We start from the raw sequence: 15,495 nt of genomic DNA on the forward strand, positions 1-15,495 counted from the left end.
AAACCATGAAAACATCATGCTAGATATCTTACGATCATGCAAAGTAATATGACAATGACGGCATGTGTCATAATAAACGAAATGGTGGAAGTTGCATGACAATATATCTCGGAATGGCTATGGAAATGCCATAATAGGTAGGTAGTGGCTGTTTTGAGGAAGCTATATGGTGGGTTTAATGCACCGGCGAAAGTTGCTTGGTACTAGAGAGGCTAGCAATGGTGGAAGGGTGAGAGTGCATGTAATCAATGGAGTCAACATTAGTCATAAATAACTCACATACTTATTGCAAAAATTTATTAGCTATCGTAGCAAAGTACTACACGCATGCTCCTAGGGGGATATATTGGTAGGAAAAGACCATCGCTCCTCGCCGACTGCCACTTATAAGGAAGACAATCGAAGAATAAATCATGCTCCAACTTCATCACATAACGGTTCACCATACATGCATGCTACAGGCATCACAAACTTTAACACAAGTATTTCTGCCAATCCACAATTAATCACTGGCATGACTTTAATATCACCATCTTTATATCTCAAAACAAATGCAAGGAATCAAACTTCTCATAGTATTCAATGCTCTTTATATGAAAGTTTTTATTATATCCCTCTTGGATGCCCAACATATTATGACTGAATTCATAACCTAAGAAAATTACCATGCTATTTAGAGACTCTCGAAATAATATAAGTGAAGCATGAGTGTTCATCAATTTCTATAAAATAAAGCCACCGTCATGCTCTAAAAAGATATAAGTGAAGCACTAGAGCAAACTACCTAGCTCAAAAGATATAGGTGAAGCACATAGACTCATTGGTACACGTTGGTGCTATACAAACGGTTTTTAACCCCTTTCCGCGATGGTGTTCAGAACCATCGCCAAGTGAGTGACAGCGATAGGGGGGGGGGGGTCCTTCCCACATGACCCAAAAACCGTTGGGGATATGCCCTCCTGGCACACATGCTCGGCAAAATGAGGTCGTGTGTGACCGGCGAGCGCTCAAATACTGAAATACGTACAGTAGAGCTAAAAAAATACAATTATACAGGCGAAATTATTTCCGGTCGCAAGTACATCCCACACAGTTAATCCCCGCTAAATGTTTCCGGTTTTATGTACATCCCACATAGTTTTATATATAGGCTCATGTGTGAAAGGTGTAACTATCACACACGCTCTACCTTGGTTAACTATTTTCTTTTATCAACTACATCACACACGATTTCATGAAGAAAACTATGTGGCATTGGGCTATCCATCACAAGCGCTTTTACTGCTAGAACTGTTTGCAAATTCCCCTGACCATTTGTTCTCTTTTTACATCGCACACGTTGTTTTCTTTCTAACCATGTGCACATTATTTTGTTAGCTCCTGTATATTTTTATTTTTGCCTATAATTTATTATCCGAATTGGAAATTTTGAAATATGAAACGTGCAATTCAAATTCTCAGCAGAATGGTTCAACAACAAATCCATAAATAAAATTGCCAGTACAATATGTTTAGTAATTACAGGATTAGGCAACAATTAACTATGATGAACCGCAATACTTAAAGGCGGTAAAGGTGAAGAGACAAGTGTAAATCATTTTGACTGCCGATGGTGTTGAAGAAGCGGAATGCCCATAATGTGCCTTCCTGCATGCCATAGGCACGAACCACTTTTGTCCAACCCCTTGTGACGTTCGCCCGCCCATCCTTCACCGCCTACAGGAAGACTTCTAGAGCATTTTCATGGTAGCATGAATTATATACTTTAACCTTAGTTGCCTCCACTCCGTTCATGTAGCTTGCAAGGTAATCATCAGTAAATAGCTTCGAAAACCACTGAAAAGAGAAAAATATTAGATACTGAGGTCTAATAGAGTAACTTGTTGTGGGCAGGGGGAAACGCAACGCATTACTTACCATCCTAAAGTTCACTGTTGTCTTGGACAAAGTGTAAATAAAGAGCTTAATTTGAATCACCCGTTTCTTTCGCCTAACAATCTTTCTTAGTTTCCTCACTTGACGTTTGTTCATGAATATCTCATTGCCCCATACGCAAAAGGGATCGAAGCGTGGATTAGTGCCCCTCATATATGTACCTACAAGCAACCAGTAAATGTTAGAAGCTAAACTGAGATTGGACAAATGATGTAAAATACAACTACCTATGTTCCTAAGTACAAGTAATTTTTTTGAGATTTCAATATGAACTACATATAGATGTATATAGAATTATAGATATAGTTTAGATTAGAATCTAGATTCACCCATTTTGCTCCTTATGTAGTCTATATTGAATCTCTAAAAATACTTATATTTAGGAATAAATGGTGTATAAGACATGGGATGCAGCTAACCTCGACGGCAAACAACAACATCGCCCATTGTAGCCCTGTGTAAGTACATGGAAAGCCAATGTTAACTACAACAGGGTTAACATCCACCAAAAATAGCAAATGGTAATAAAACGGCAGCATCTGTAGTGATATCTTCATTGTGAAAGAGTAGCACGGTAGCAAACGGACGAATTAAAAAATGGATACAACTATTAATTGCAACAGGCTTAACAGCATCCTAATTCATGTTTTGTAAGTTTGTAGCCATTGAAATACAACTCTTTAAAAATGGATACAACTATTAATTGCAACAGGCTTAATGGCCATTGAAACTGATACTGATAAAAAATGCAATTGGCAGAGTTAAACATCACAAGGCAGGTGCTGCCAGAGCAGATAATGGCCCAGTTGTCTATAAAAAGGTGGGGAAAATAGATAAAACATGTTAGGCATGTTTACTACAACATGCTTAATACATCGACCGTACAAAACATAGTCATTAATTGCAACTGGTATTGGTAAGATTGAACCGATGAGTACATACTTGGTAAGTCCTAAGAGCTAGTTGCTGGGGCACTTCATCTTGGCTAGAGCCCGCCCAAAGTCAGCGGCGGCAGAGGCGAGCTGTTCCTCCTGGTCGAAGCGTGGATCAGTGCCAGTGACATGTGTACCTACGGGCAACCAGTAAATGGTAGAAGTTAAAATGCAATTGCATAAATGATGTGAAATACTGTAAGACATGGGATGCAACTAACCTCGACGGCAAACAACAACATTGGTTGTTATGACCCTGCGTAAGTACATGGACAGGCATGTTAAGTACAACAGGTTTAGCATCCACCAAAAATAGCAAATGGGCGGCATCTCTAGTATATATTCATTGCGGAGAGTAGCATGGTAGCAAAGGGACAAATTAAAAATGGATACAACTATTAATTGCAACAGGCTTAACAGCATCCTAAGTCATGTTTTCTAAGTTTATAGCCATTGAAATACAACTATTCAAAAATAGATTTAACTATTAATTGCAATAGGCTTAATAGCCATTGAAACTGGTACTCATAAAAATGCAATTGGCATAGTTAAACATCACAAGGCAGGTGCTACCAAAGCAGAGAATGGCCCAGATGTCTATAGAAAGGTAGGGAAAGTAGCTAAACGTGTTAAGCATGTTTACTAGAACTTTCTTAATACATCGACCGTACAGAACATAGCCATTAATTGCAACTGGTATTGGTAAGACTGAACTGGTGAGTACATACTTGGTAAGTCTTGAGAGGTAGTTGCTGGGGCACTTCATCTTGGCCAGATCGCAACCAAAGTCAGTGACGGCGGAGGCGAGCTATTCCTCCGGGTCGAAGCGTGTATCAGTGCCAGTGACATGTGTACCTATGGGCAACCAGTAAATGGTAGAATTTAAACTGCAATTGCACAAATGGTGTGAAATACTGTAAGACATGGGATGCAGCTAGCCTCGACAGCAAACAACAACATCAGCTGTTATGACTCCGCGTAAGTACATGGACAGGCATGTTAAGTATAACAGGGTTAGCATCCACTAAAAATAGCAAATGAGCAGCATCTCTAGTGATATCCTGAGTCATGTATTGTAAGTTTGTTGTTGGTATTCGTGAAATTGAGCTGGACACGGTAATATCTGAACATCACACAGTGTGTAGTACTGAAATAAACAAGGCATGAACATGCTTAATACATCAGCCGTAAAAAACATAGCCATTACAAGTGGTATTGGTAAGATTTAGCTGGTCAAGTCTTACCTGTTAAATCCTGGGGGGTAGTCGCTGGGGCACTTCATCTGGGCCAGAGCCTGTACCATGTCGGCGGCGGCGGAGGCGAGGTGTTCCTCCGGGTCAACACGCACAGCGGCCATCGCACCATGGACCGCCATCAGCTCCTGGCGGTGGGGATTTGGAGACATGATGATGTTTCGCAGGCGCCATTTAAGCAAACAGGTCGGGGCCATGATAGAGATCGATGGGTTACCTAACTGGATCCGAGCAGAACGTAGATGTGGTTGAAGCTGTGGTTGCGGGGGTGGTGGTTTGAGATGCCGGTAGGGGGAGGCATGGGGGGAGAGATACTGAGTAAATTTGATGGGTGGGGATGTGGTTGGAGGAATAAATTCTGAAATCATGCGCCTAATGAAAATTTCACTACGAAACTTGAAACTTGGGCAGGGGAAACTCAAAGGATGCTCTTACCGACATTGTACGTTAATACTACAAACTTAAATTACTACCGGTAATTTGCTGTAATACTACAAACTTAAACTACTTCTCACATGCTGCCATCGGGGCATGCTAGCCAGATGCCGGTGTTCTCCTCCCTGGCCTTGTAGGTGGCAGCGCACTGTGCTTCGATCTCTGCCGAGCTCTCCTCATCACGGCGTGCAGCCTCTTCTTTCTTGCGGCAGCGGGACTCTCTTTTCTTGACCGCTTTCTGCCTTTTCCGCTCCTTCTGTGCGGCTTTGGCCGCCTCTAGATCCACCACCCATTCGGCCATGGCAGCCTCAAAGTCCTCCCATGTAACTGTGTGGCCGCCGGAGGCGATGATCTCGGTGCGGCGAGATGCCATCGCTTCCTTACCATGTGTGCGGTCGCGGGCGGCGAGGAACGCGATGCGGCAGGATGCCATCGCTTCCTTACCAGTTACTGTGTGTCGCGGTGCCATGGACGACGCCTGGAGAGAGCTTTGGGACAGAGGGACCGGGAAGCCATATAGTGCGGTGGTATTCAAGAGCTCAACGACAAACGACAACACAAATTTGTCTTCCCTTACAATTTTGCTCGTTCATTATCGCACACGGTTCATCTTCGTCGCTTCCGGAAACTGTCACGACCCGACCCGAATGGATCAAGCGCTCTGTGCTCAGATGTCATCCCTGGATCAGTAATGCTGACACCACACAGTACATCGAAGGATTTATAGCAGAGTGGCAATCACACACTTATTACATCGTTGTCTCAAAGAGAACTTATTACAATAAATATGGCTTAAGGCCATCTAGTGTCGATAACAGCCGGAAGACTGGAAGATAAATGGGTCCATCAACTCCAACGGCATCACTGAGTATAGAACCACGACCTAAAAACCTTACTCGTCGTCTGAAAAGTCTGCAACATGAAAGTTGCAGCCCGAAAACGGGTCAGCACATGGAATATGCTGGCAAGGTAACACATAGAGAATAATGGAATGCAACAGCTATACTACATGCATATACGGCTGGTGGAAAGCTCTATGGTTACAGTTTTGCGTAAAGCCAATTTTTCCCTACTGCAAAGGAATAAATTTATTTAACTATCATGGTGGTTGTTAAACATCGAGAATGGTTGACAGCATTCCGATCCCAATTAAGTAATTAAAACCCAACAACATTAATTAGAAGTAACATGATGAGATTCACATGATATTCAAGTACTAGATACTCAAGTTGTCCATAACCGGGGACACGGCTAATCATGATTAGTTTGTACACTCTGCAGAGGTTTGCGCACTTTTCCCCACAAGACTCGATCGCCTCCGTTTGGTTTCTCGCACAACAGGGTGTTTGAGAAATGGATGACCGAGACACAGTCTTTCAGAAGTGCTAGCACCTTACATGTGGGTAGACCGGTACACCTACTTTCCCCTACATCTGCTAGTCTACCCGTAAGAGTTCGCACGACTTAGTCAACTATGCCAGAGCCCATAATGGCTTGTGGCTGCACACGGAAGTTACTAGCATGAAAAATCTTATGATCCCTTTGAGCCTGGGTGGCGGTCCAAAAAAACAGGCAAGTCCAGATAGACATCAGGTGCCTCAATCCACCCAGATGTGTGTTTAAGTTGCCACCTTAGATAAACCATTAAAATTAACAAGCTCACATCTGTCATGGATATCACTCACCCAATCCACGTCTACTAGCATAGCATGGCATAAATAGCAAGCGTAGAAGTAACTCCCAAAGGTTTGATAATAATACAGGTAATAGGTACTACCTCATCTACTTCCCATCCCACAATTTAATTAGATCCTAGTCATGCAATGTGAGAGGATTGATCTAATGCAATAAAACATGGGTTGTAGAAAAGGTATGATCAAAGTGTTACTTGCCTTGCTGATGATCCGCGAGTCCTAGGGTTTCAAAGTAACAAGCAGCGCAATCTGGGTAGTCTATCGCAGACAAACAACAAGCATACAATAAGTACTCATCTAATGCACAGGTAAAACTCGAACAAGAGAACGAACCAGAAAGTTCAACTTAAGAACTCCGGTTGCAAAGAAAGAAATGGAAAACAAACGGCGGAAGAAAACAACTCGGTTCTAGCAAGTTAAATCTAGGTCAAATTTTACCAGGGCAAAAACTTGTTTAAGTTGATTAGACGGAACGGCGGTTTCGAAACGAAACTCCAGGCGCTTGGATCACCTGATACCGATAAACGAGCGAGAAGAAAGACTAGAACGAAGATCGGATCTGAGATCGCGATCGCGGAATAAATCCGACAAAAAGAAAGAGATGAACGGTGAAACGAACGGGCATCGTTAACCGGGAAAAATCGGTGATCACGTTCGTTGAGACGAACGGTCCAAAAGAAGAACGAAAACCGATCTAGGGTTTTCGGAAAAGAAACCGAAAAAGAAACGGAAAACCGATCTAGGGTTTCAGAAGAAAACCGAAACAAAAACCAGAAGAAAAAGAAAAGAATCGGAGAGAAAACGGAACGGTTCTTTTAGGAAAAACCGGACCGGGGAAGAAAAAGAGAGGCGCGGCTACCTCGGGAGGCGGGCTCCGGGCGGCGGCTAAGGGCGGCGGCGGTGGCTTAGGCGCGGGGCGGCGCGGCTATGGCGGCGACGGCTTGGGGTTGCGCGCTGCTGCTGCTTGCTGCGGCTTAGGACGAGAGGGGCTTGGGGTTTTAATGTGAGGAGAGGGGGGGTGTTGGTATTTATATAGGAGGGGGGGGGACTAGAGACTTGGGGAAGGGGCAAGGGACAAGGGCGGCGGCGGCCTAGAGTCCTTCCAGGACTCGGGCGAGGATGGCGGCTGGCGCTGGCGCCTAGCGCCTGGCGCGCGCGCGGCTGGGGCTGGGGCCTGGCCGGCCGGCCTGCTGGCTGGGCCTTGGCCCAAGGCGCTGCGAAGATTTTTTTTTAAAATCGGTTAGGCACGCAGAAAAACAAAAGAAAGAAAATCTAAACGAGCTCCAAAATATCTAAAGTAAATTTTCCCCGACTCCTAAAAATGAGCCGAACAAAATGAACTTTACTCCGGACCTAGAATGCAATTTTCGAAAACGCGCATTTTTCCCTATCCAAAGAAAACAAACAAACTCCGGCAAAACCAAAATTTTATTTATTCATTAAATCTTCATTTTTCCTAAATTTGGGAAAGTCATATTATTCCCTCTCTTATATTTTTGATATTGGAAAAATTATTGAAGATGAAATAAATAAATCAAATGATCCCCTTTTCAAATTCGAGAAAACTCTCAAATATGAAAATAACAAAATCTCTAACTCTCTCCGAAGGTCCTTGAGTTGCGTGAAATTTCTAGGATCAAGTGTATAACATTCCAAATTGCAAATTTGGGATGTTACAAACCTACCCCCCTTAAGATGAATCTCGCCCTCGAGATTCGGGTTGGCTAGAAAATAGGTGAGGGTGGTCCTTGAGAAAATCTTCTTCTCTCTCCCAGGTGGCTTCATCTTCTGATTGGTGGTTCCACTGAACTTTGCAAAACTTGATGACCTTGCTGCGGGTAACTCTGCTGGCAAAATCGAGAATCTTGACTGGCTTTTCCTCATACGTTAAGTCGTACTTCAACTGAATCGCTTTGAGTGGCACGGTATCTCTTAGCGGTACCTCCGCCATCTCGGCATGACATTTTTTTCAGCTGAGAAACATGGAATACATCATGAACTCCTGACAGCTCCTCTGGTAATTCCAACCTATACGCGACTTCTCCCATACGTTGCAAGATCTTGTACGGTCCAACGAAACGTGGTGCTAACTTTCCCTTAACTCCAAAGCGCTTAACTCCTCGAAGTGGGGATACTCGAAGATAAACTCTGTCTCCGGTTTTGTAGACTGTCTCCTTGCGTTTAGAATCTGCGTAGCTCTTCTGCCTGGACTGGGCTACCTTGAGCCTATCGCGAATCAACTTAACTTTCCGTTCAGACTCCTTAATCAAATCTGGTCCAAAGAATTGACGGTCTCCAACTTCATCCCATGACAACGGTGTCCTGCACCTCCTTCCGTATAAAGCTTCGAAAGGTGCCATCTTCAAACTGGTTTGGTAACTGTTGTTATAAGAAAACTCCGCATACGGCAAGTTATTGTCCCAGCTAGATCCATAATCTAGTGCACAAGCTCTCAGCATATCTTCCAGAATCTGATTGACTCGGTCTATCCATCCGTCTGTGGGTGAAAAGCTGTGCTGAACTCTAGTCTCGTTCCCAAAGTTTCATGCAACTGATTCCAAAATTTTGAGGTAAATTGGGTTCCTCTATCTGATATGATGCTCCTCGGAACTCCATGCAAACAAATGATCCTACTCATGTATATCTTTGCCAACTTAGCACTGGTGTAAGTGGTCTTAACTGGAATAAAATGTGCTACCTTCGTCAAACGATCAACTACTACCCATATCGAATCGTATCCTGCTTTCGTCCTGGATAGTCCTGTGATAAAATCCATGCCTATCTTATCCCACTTCCATTCGGGTATCGGCAATGGTTGTAACAATCCCGCTGGCTTCTGATGCTCTGCCTTTACTCTCAGACATACGTCACAAACTGCTACATATGCTGCCATATCCTTCTTCATTCCGGTCCACCAGAATGTTTCCTTCAAATCCAAATACATCTTGGTATTCCCTGGGTGAATCGAATACGGTGAATCATGTGCCTCTTACAAAATCAACTTCCTGACCTCCGGGTCATTTGGCACATAAACACGGTCTTCAAACCATAGGGTGTCGTGCTCATCCTCACGAAATCCCTTTGCTTTTCCTTCGCTCAATTTCTCTTTTGTAGCAGCAATCTCCTTGTCAGATTTCTGAGCTTCTCTGATCTTATCCATCAATGTTGACTGAATCTCCAATGCTGCTACATAGCCTCTCGGAACTATTTCCAAACATAGCTCACGAAGGTTTTCTGCTAACTCCTTGGGTACTTCTCCTGTCATTACCATATTGACATGGCTCTTACGGCTCAATGCGTCAGCTACCACATTAGCTTTTCCGGGATGGTAATGCAATCTCATGTCATAATCCTTGATGAGCTCCAACCATCTCCTTTGTCTGAGGTTCAACTCCTTCTGCGTGAAAATGTACTTCAAACTCTTGTGATCCGTGTACACCTCACAATGATTTCCAATGAGGAAATGTCCCCATGTTTTCAATGCATGCACTACGGCTGCTAACTCCAAATCATGCGTGGCATAATTCAACTCATGAGGCTTCAGTTGCCGTGAAGCATACGAAACAACTCTTCCTTCCTGCATAAGCACTGCTCCAAGTCCTCGACGTGAAGCGTCGCAATACACCTCATAATCCTTGGTCTGATCTGGCAAAATCAACACTGGTGAGGTGACCAAATGTTTCTTCAACTCCCGGAAACTAGCCTCACACTCCTCAGTCCATTTGAACTTAGTATCCTTCTTCAACAACTCAGTCATAGGCTTCGCAATCTTTGAGAAATTCTCAATAAATCTCCGGTAGTATCCTGCGAGTCCAAGAAAACTCCGGATCTCTCCAACTGTTGTTGGTGCTTCCCATTCGGTTACGGTCTCAACCTTTGTGGGGTCAACTGCTATACCCTCTCCGGATATAACGTGTCCGAGGAATCCAACTTCCTTCAACCAAAACTCACATTTGCTGAATTTGGCGTATAACTGATGTTCCCTTAGTTTCTCCAAAACCAAACGCAAATGTTCCTTATGCTCCTCTTCATTCTTTGAATAAACCAGGATGTCATCAATGAACACTACGACGAACTTATCCAAAAACTCCATAAACACTTTGTTCATCAGGTTCATAAAATAGGCAGGTGCGTTAGTCAATCCGAATGACATAACGGTATACTCATACAGTCCATATCTTGTGGTGAATGCTGTCTTAGGTATGTCCTGCTCTTGAATCTTCAATTGATGGTACCCTGATCGCAAATCGATCTTGGAAAACACTTTAGCTCCTTGCAAACGATCAAACAGATCATTAATCATTGGCAGTGGATACTTGTTTTTGATGGTTACTTCATTCAATCCACGGTAATCAACAACCATCCTTAATGATCCATCCTTCTTTTCCACTAGAAGTACGGGTGATCCCCAGGGCGAAGAACTTGGGTGAATGTAACCTTTATCCAATAACTCCTTAATCTGATTCTTAATTTCCACCAAATCCTTTGCTGGCATCCGGTACGGTTGCTTCGATATTGGGCCTATACCTGGCAATAACTCAATCAAAAACTCAATGTCTCTATCCGGTGGCATGCCTGGTAATTCCTCAGGAAATACATCAGGAAAATCCTTTACCACTGGTACTTCTTCCTGCACAACTCCTGTTAGGCAGTTTACTTGTGTCCTGTTTGGCACATGCCGGGATACATACTTGATCCTTCTTCCTTCTGGTGTGGTAAGCAAAATTGTCTTACTGGCGCAATCGATGTTTCCTCCATACATCGACAGCCAATCCATACCAAGAATCACATCCAGACCTTGGGATTCCAGAATAATTAAATCTGTTGGGAAAACATGCCTTCCTATACTTAATGGTACTTGGAAACATCCTTGTCTGGCCATGTACTCTGCTCCTGGCGAGCTTACTAGCATAGGTGTTTTCAGAATCCTAGTGGGCAGGCTATACTTTTCCACAAATCCCCTTGATATGTATGAATACGATGCACCAGTATCAAAAAGAACAAGTGCGGTAAATGACTTAACCAAAAACTTACCGATTACTGCATCGGGCTGATCTTCAACCTCCTCCACATTAACGTGGTTCACCTGTCCCCTATTGAAAGGGTTCGGCTTCTTCCCAGAGCTTCCATTGCCATTTCCATTTTGGCCTTCGGGACATTCATTGGCATAATGTCCGGTCTTGGAACACTTGAAACAGGTGACTTGACTCAGATCCCTCTTGGTTGGGGTCGATGGGGTAGTCCGGTTCTGGCCGTTGCTTCCTCCATTCCCATTACCATTCTTGTGGCCATTATGGTTGTGCGAGCTACCTCCTCCATGGGTATGCTGAAACTGAAATCCCGGTTTAGGGATAAAACGGGGCTTCTGCTGGGCTCCAGAGTTATACTTCCCCTGTCCATACTTCCTCTTACGGTTTTCAATCTGCTGTTGCTTTCCTTCAATCTTGATGGCACGATCTACCAACTCCTGGTAGTTGTTGAAACTTGATACCATCAATTTCATGCTTAGTTCATCATTCAGTCCTTCCAGAAACTTCTCCTGCTTAGCTGCATCCGTAGCAACGTCATCCGGGGCATAACGTGCTAACTTGCTGAAATCGTCAATGTACTGGCCAACTGTCCTTCCTCGGCGTAAGTTGCGAAACTCACGCTTCTTCATGGCCATAGCTCCTGTTGAAACATGGGCAGTGCGGAAAGCTTGCTGAAACTGATCCCATGTGACAGTGTCAACTGGGTAAGTGGCTGTGAAATTCTCCCACCATGCTGCCGCGGGTCCATCAAGCTGATGTGCGGCAAACTTTACTTTCTCACCATCTGTGCATCCTGCAGTGGTCAACTCCCTTCCTATCTTGCGGAGCCAATCGTCTGCTACTATTGGCTCGGTGCTACTGGAAAACACCGGCTGATTCAGCCTAAGGAAACGGGCTAGGTGGTCAACAGGTGGTGGTGGTGGGTTGTTGTTGTTGTTCTGCTGGTTCTGGACTAACATCTGCATCAATTGATTCTGTTGCTGGATCAACTGAGTGAGTTCCGGTGGGAATCCATTGTCACGTCTCGGAGGCATCTGAGGGTTTAGAAAAGATGAGATATAAGAATAGAGTGAGGTCTAAAGGGAAAGCACTACCCTTATGCACATGAGCAAATTCACACAAAATCACTTCATTCAACCAAACAAGGGCTTACAATCGGTCTAAAACTATCACAAAAGTGCTCGACTATGATGTTTACATGGGGGAATACTACTACTATCTGGTGGTCATCTAGAAATTTGAACCGGTGGAAGACTCCATGATATCTGCTCCAGCTTCATCTTCAAAGTCGGGTTCACTTGGGTCCGAATCGGTGTCGTCGATGATGATGTAGTTGTCCGGACATGCGACGTACTCGTCCTCCTCCTTGGATGCTAACTTCCTCTTGAGTTCTTCAATCTCCTGCTTAAGATCGCCATTGTGTCTTGCTAGAGCTACGATCTCGTCCATGTAGTCCTTGCGTGTAGACTTCAGTTCTCCTTCTAGCTCGATGATCCTTGCCTTCGCATTCTTCAGCTCTACCATATCATTGCACATCTGGTTCTCGTGGCGTCGAATGTGCTGGTTTAACTCCTGGATGAAAGATGCAATGGATCTATCCTTCTTGGTGCTGACTAACTCCCATTGTTCATCTCGGCGTCCGCAAATCTGGTAGATAGTGTCCTTGAGGTCTTCTTGGTAAACTTCTCCAATGCGTCCTATGGTGATATGAGCTGCCATGCTCCTTCCCAGACTCCAGGTTGGTGCATTGAAAACACTATCTATGGGCTTCGTGATTGGCGCGAATGTCCTTCCCGGAACGTGAGCTTGAATCTTCCAGCGCTCCTCTTCAGGCAGAGTGGCGTTGAAGGTTCCCGTGAAGCTTGGTAATCCAATGTTCAGGTACTTGGTGACTTCCTTCAGGTGAAATCCAAATGGTGTGCCTTCATCCGGTTGAGCGTACTTAATCTTCGCGTTCGTCATCCTAAAAGAGTAGAAAAGATGAGGAGTTAGAAAATGAGAAGAGAATGGTGATCTATGGCTTTAACTTAGTGGTCGTGTCCTACAGTCAACGTGTGCTCTGATACCATCTCTGTCGCGACCCGACCCGAATGGATCAAGCGCTCTGTGCTCAGGTGTCATCCCTGGATCAGTAATGCCGACACCACACAGTACATCGAAAGATTTATAGCAGAGTGGCAATCACACACTTATTACATCGTTGTCTCAATGAGAACTTATTACAATAAATATGGCTTAAGGCCATCTAGTGTCGATAACAGCGGAAGACTTGGAAGATAAATGGGTCCATCAACTCCAACGGCATCACTGAGTATAGAACCACGACCTAAAACACCTTACTCGTCGTCTGAAAAGTCTGCAACATGAAAGTTGCAGCCCGAAACGGGTCAGCACATGGAATATGCTGGCAATGTAACACATAGAGAGCAATGGAATGAAACAGCTATACTACATGCATATACGGCTGGTGGAAAGCTCTATGGTTACAGTTTTGCGTAAAGCCAATTTTTCCCTACTGCAAAGGAATAAATTTATTTAACTATCATGGTAGTTGTTAAACATCGAGAATGGTTGACAGCATTCCGATCCCAATTAAGTAATTAAAACCCAACAACATTAATTAGAAGTAACATGATGAGATTCACATGATATTCAAGTACTAGATACTCAAGTTGTCCATAACCGGGGACACAACTAATCATGATTAGTTTGTACACTATGCAGAGGTTTGCGCACTTTTCCCCACAAGACTCGATCGCCTCCGTTTGGTTTCTCGCACTACAGGGTGTTTGAGAAACGGATGACCGAGACACAGTCTTTCAGAAGCGCTAGCACCTTACATGTGGGTAGACCGGTACACCTACTTTCCCCTACATCTGATAGTCTACCCGTAAAAGTTCGCACGACTTAGTCAACTATGCCAGAGCCCATAATGGCTTGTGGCTGCACACGGAAGTTACTAGCATGAAAGATCTTATGATCCCTTTGAGCCTGGGTGGCGGTCCAAAAAAAACAGGCAAGTCCTGATAGACATCAGGTGCCTCAATCCACCCAGATGTGTGTTTAAGTTGCCACCTTAGATAAACCATTAAAATTAACAAGCTCACATCTGTCATGGATATCACTCACCCAATCCACGTCTACTAGCATAGCATGGCATAAATAGCAAGCGTAGAAGTAACTCCCAAAGGTTTGATAATAATACAGGTAATAGGTACTACCTCATCTACTTCCCATCCCACAATTTAATTAGATCCTAATCATGCAATGTGAGAGGATTGATCTAATGCAATAAAACATGGGTTGTAGAAAAGGTATGATCAAAGTGTTACTTGCCTTGCTGATGATCCGCGAGTCCTGGGGTTTCGAAGTAACAAGCGGCGCAATCCGGGTAATCTATCGCAGACAAACAACAAGCATACAATAAGTACTCATCTAATGCACAGGTAAAACTCGAACAAGAGAACGAACCAGAAAGTTCAACTTAAGAACTCCGATTGCAAAGAAAGAAACGAAAAACAAACGGCGGAAGAAAACAACTCGGTTCTAGCAAGTTAAATCTAGGTCAAATTTAACGGGGCAAAAACTTGTTTAAGTTGATTAGACGGAACGGCGGTTTCGAAACGAAACTCCAGGCGCTTGGATCACCTGATTCCGATAAACGAGCGAGAAGAAAGACTAGAACGAAGATCGGATCTGAGATCGCAATCGCAGAATAAATCCGACGAAAAGAAAGAGATGAACGGTTAAACGAACGAGCATCGTTAATCGGGAAAAATCGGTGATCACGTTCGTTGAGACGAACGGTCCGAAAGAAGAACGAAAACCGATCTAGGGTTTTTGGAAAAGAAACCGAAAAAGAATCGGAAAACCGATCTAGGGTTTCGGAAGAAAACCGAAACAAAAACCGGAAGAAAAAGAAAAGAATCGGAGAGAAAACGGAACGGTTCTTTTAGGAAAAACCGGACCGGGGAAGAAAAAGAGAGGAGCGGCTACCTCGGGAGGCGGGCCCCGGGCGGCGGCTAAGGGCGGCGGCGGCGGCTTAGGCGCGGGGCGGCGCGGCTATGGCGGCGGCGGCTTGGGGCTGTGCACTGCTGCTGCTTGCTGCGGCTTAGGAGGAGAGGGGCTTGGGGTTTTGATGTGAGGAGAGGGGGGGTGTTGGTATTTATATAGGAGGGGGGGCTAGAGACTTGGGGAAGGGGCAAGGGACAAGGGC

This window comes from Triticum urartu, chromosome 3 (genome assembly GCF_003073215.2).
Source record: "Triticum urartu cultivar G1812 chromosome 3, Tu2.1, whole genome shotgun sequence".
NCBI classification, from domain to species: Eukaryota; Viridiplantae; Streptophyta; class Magnoliopsida; order Poales; family Poaceae; genus Triticum; species Triticum urartu.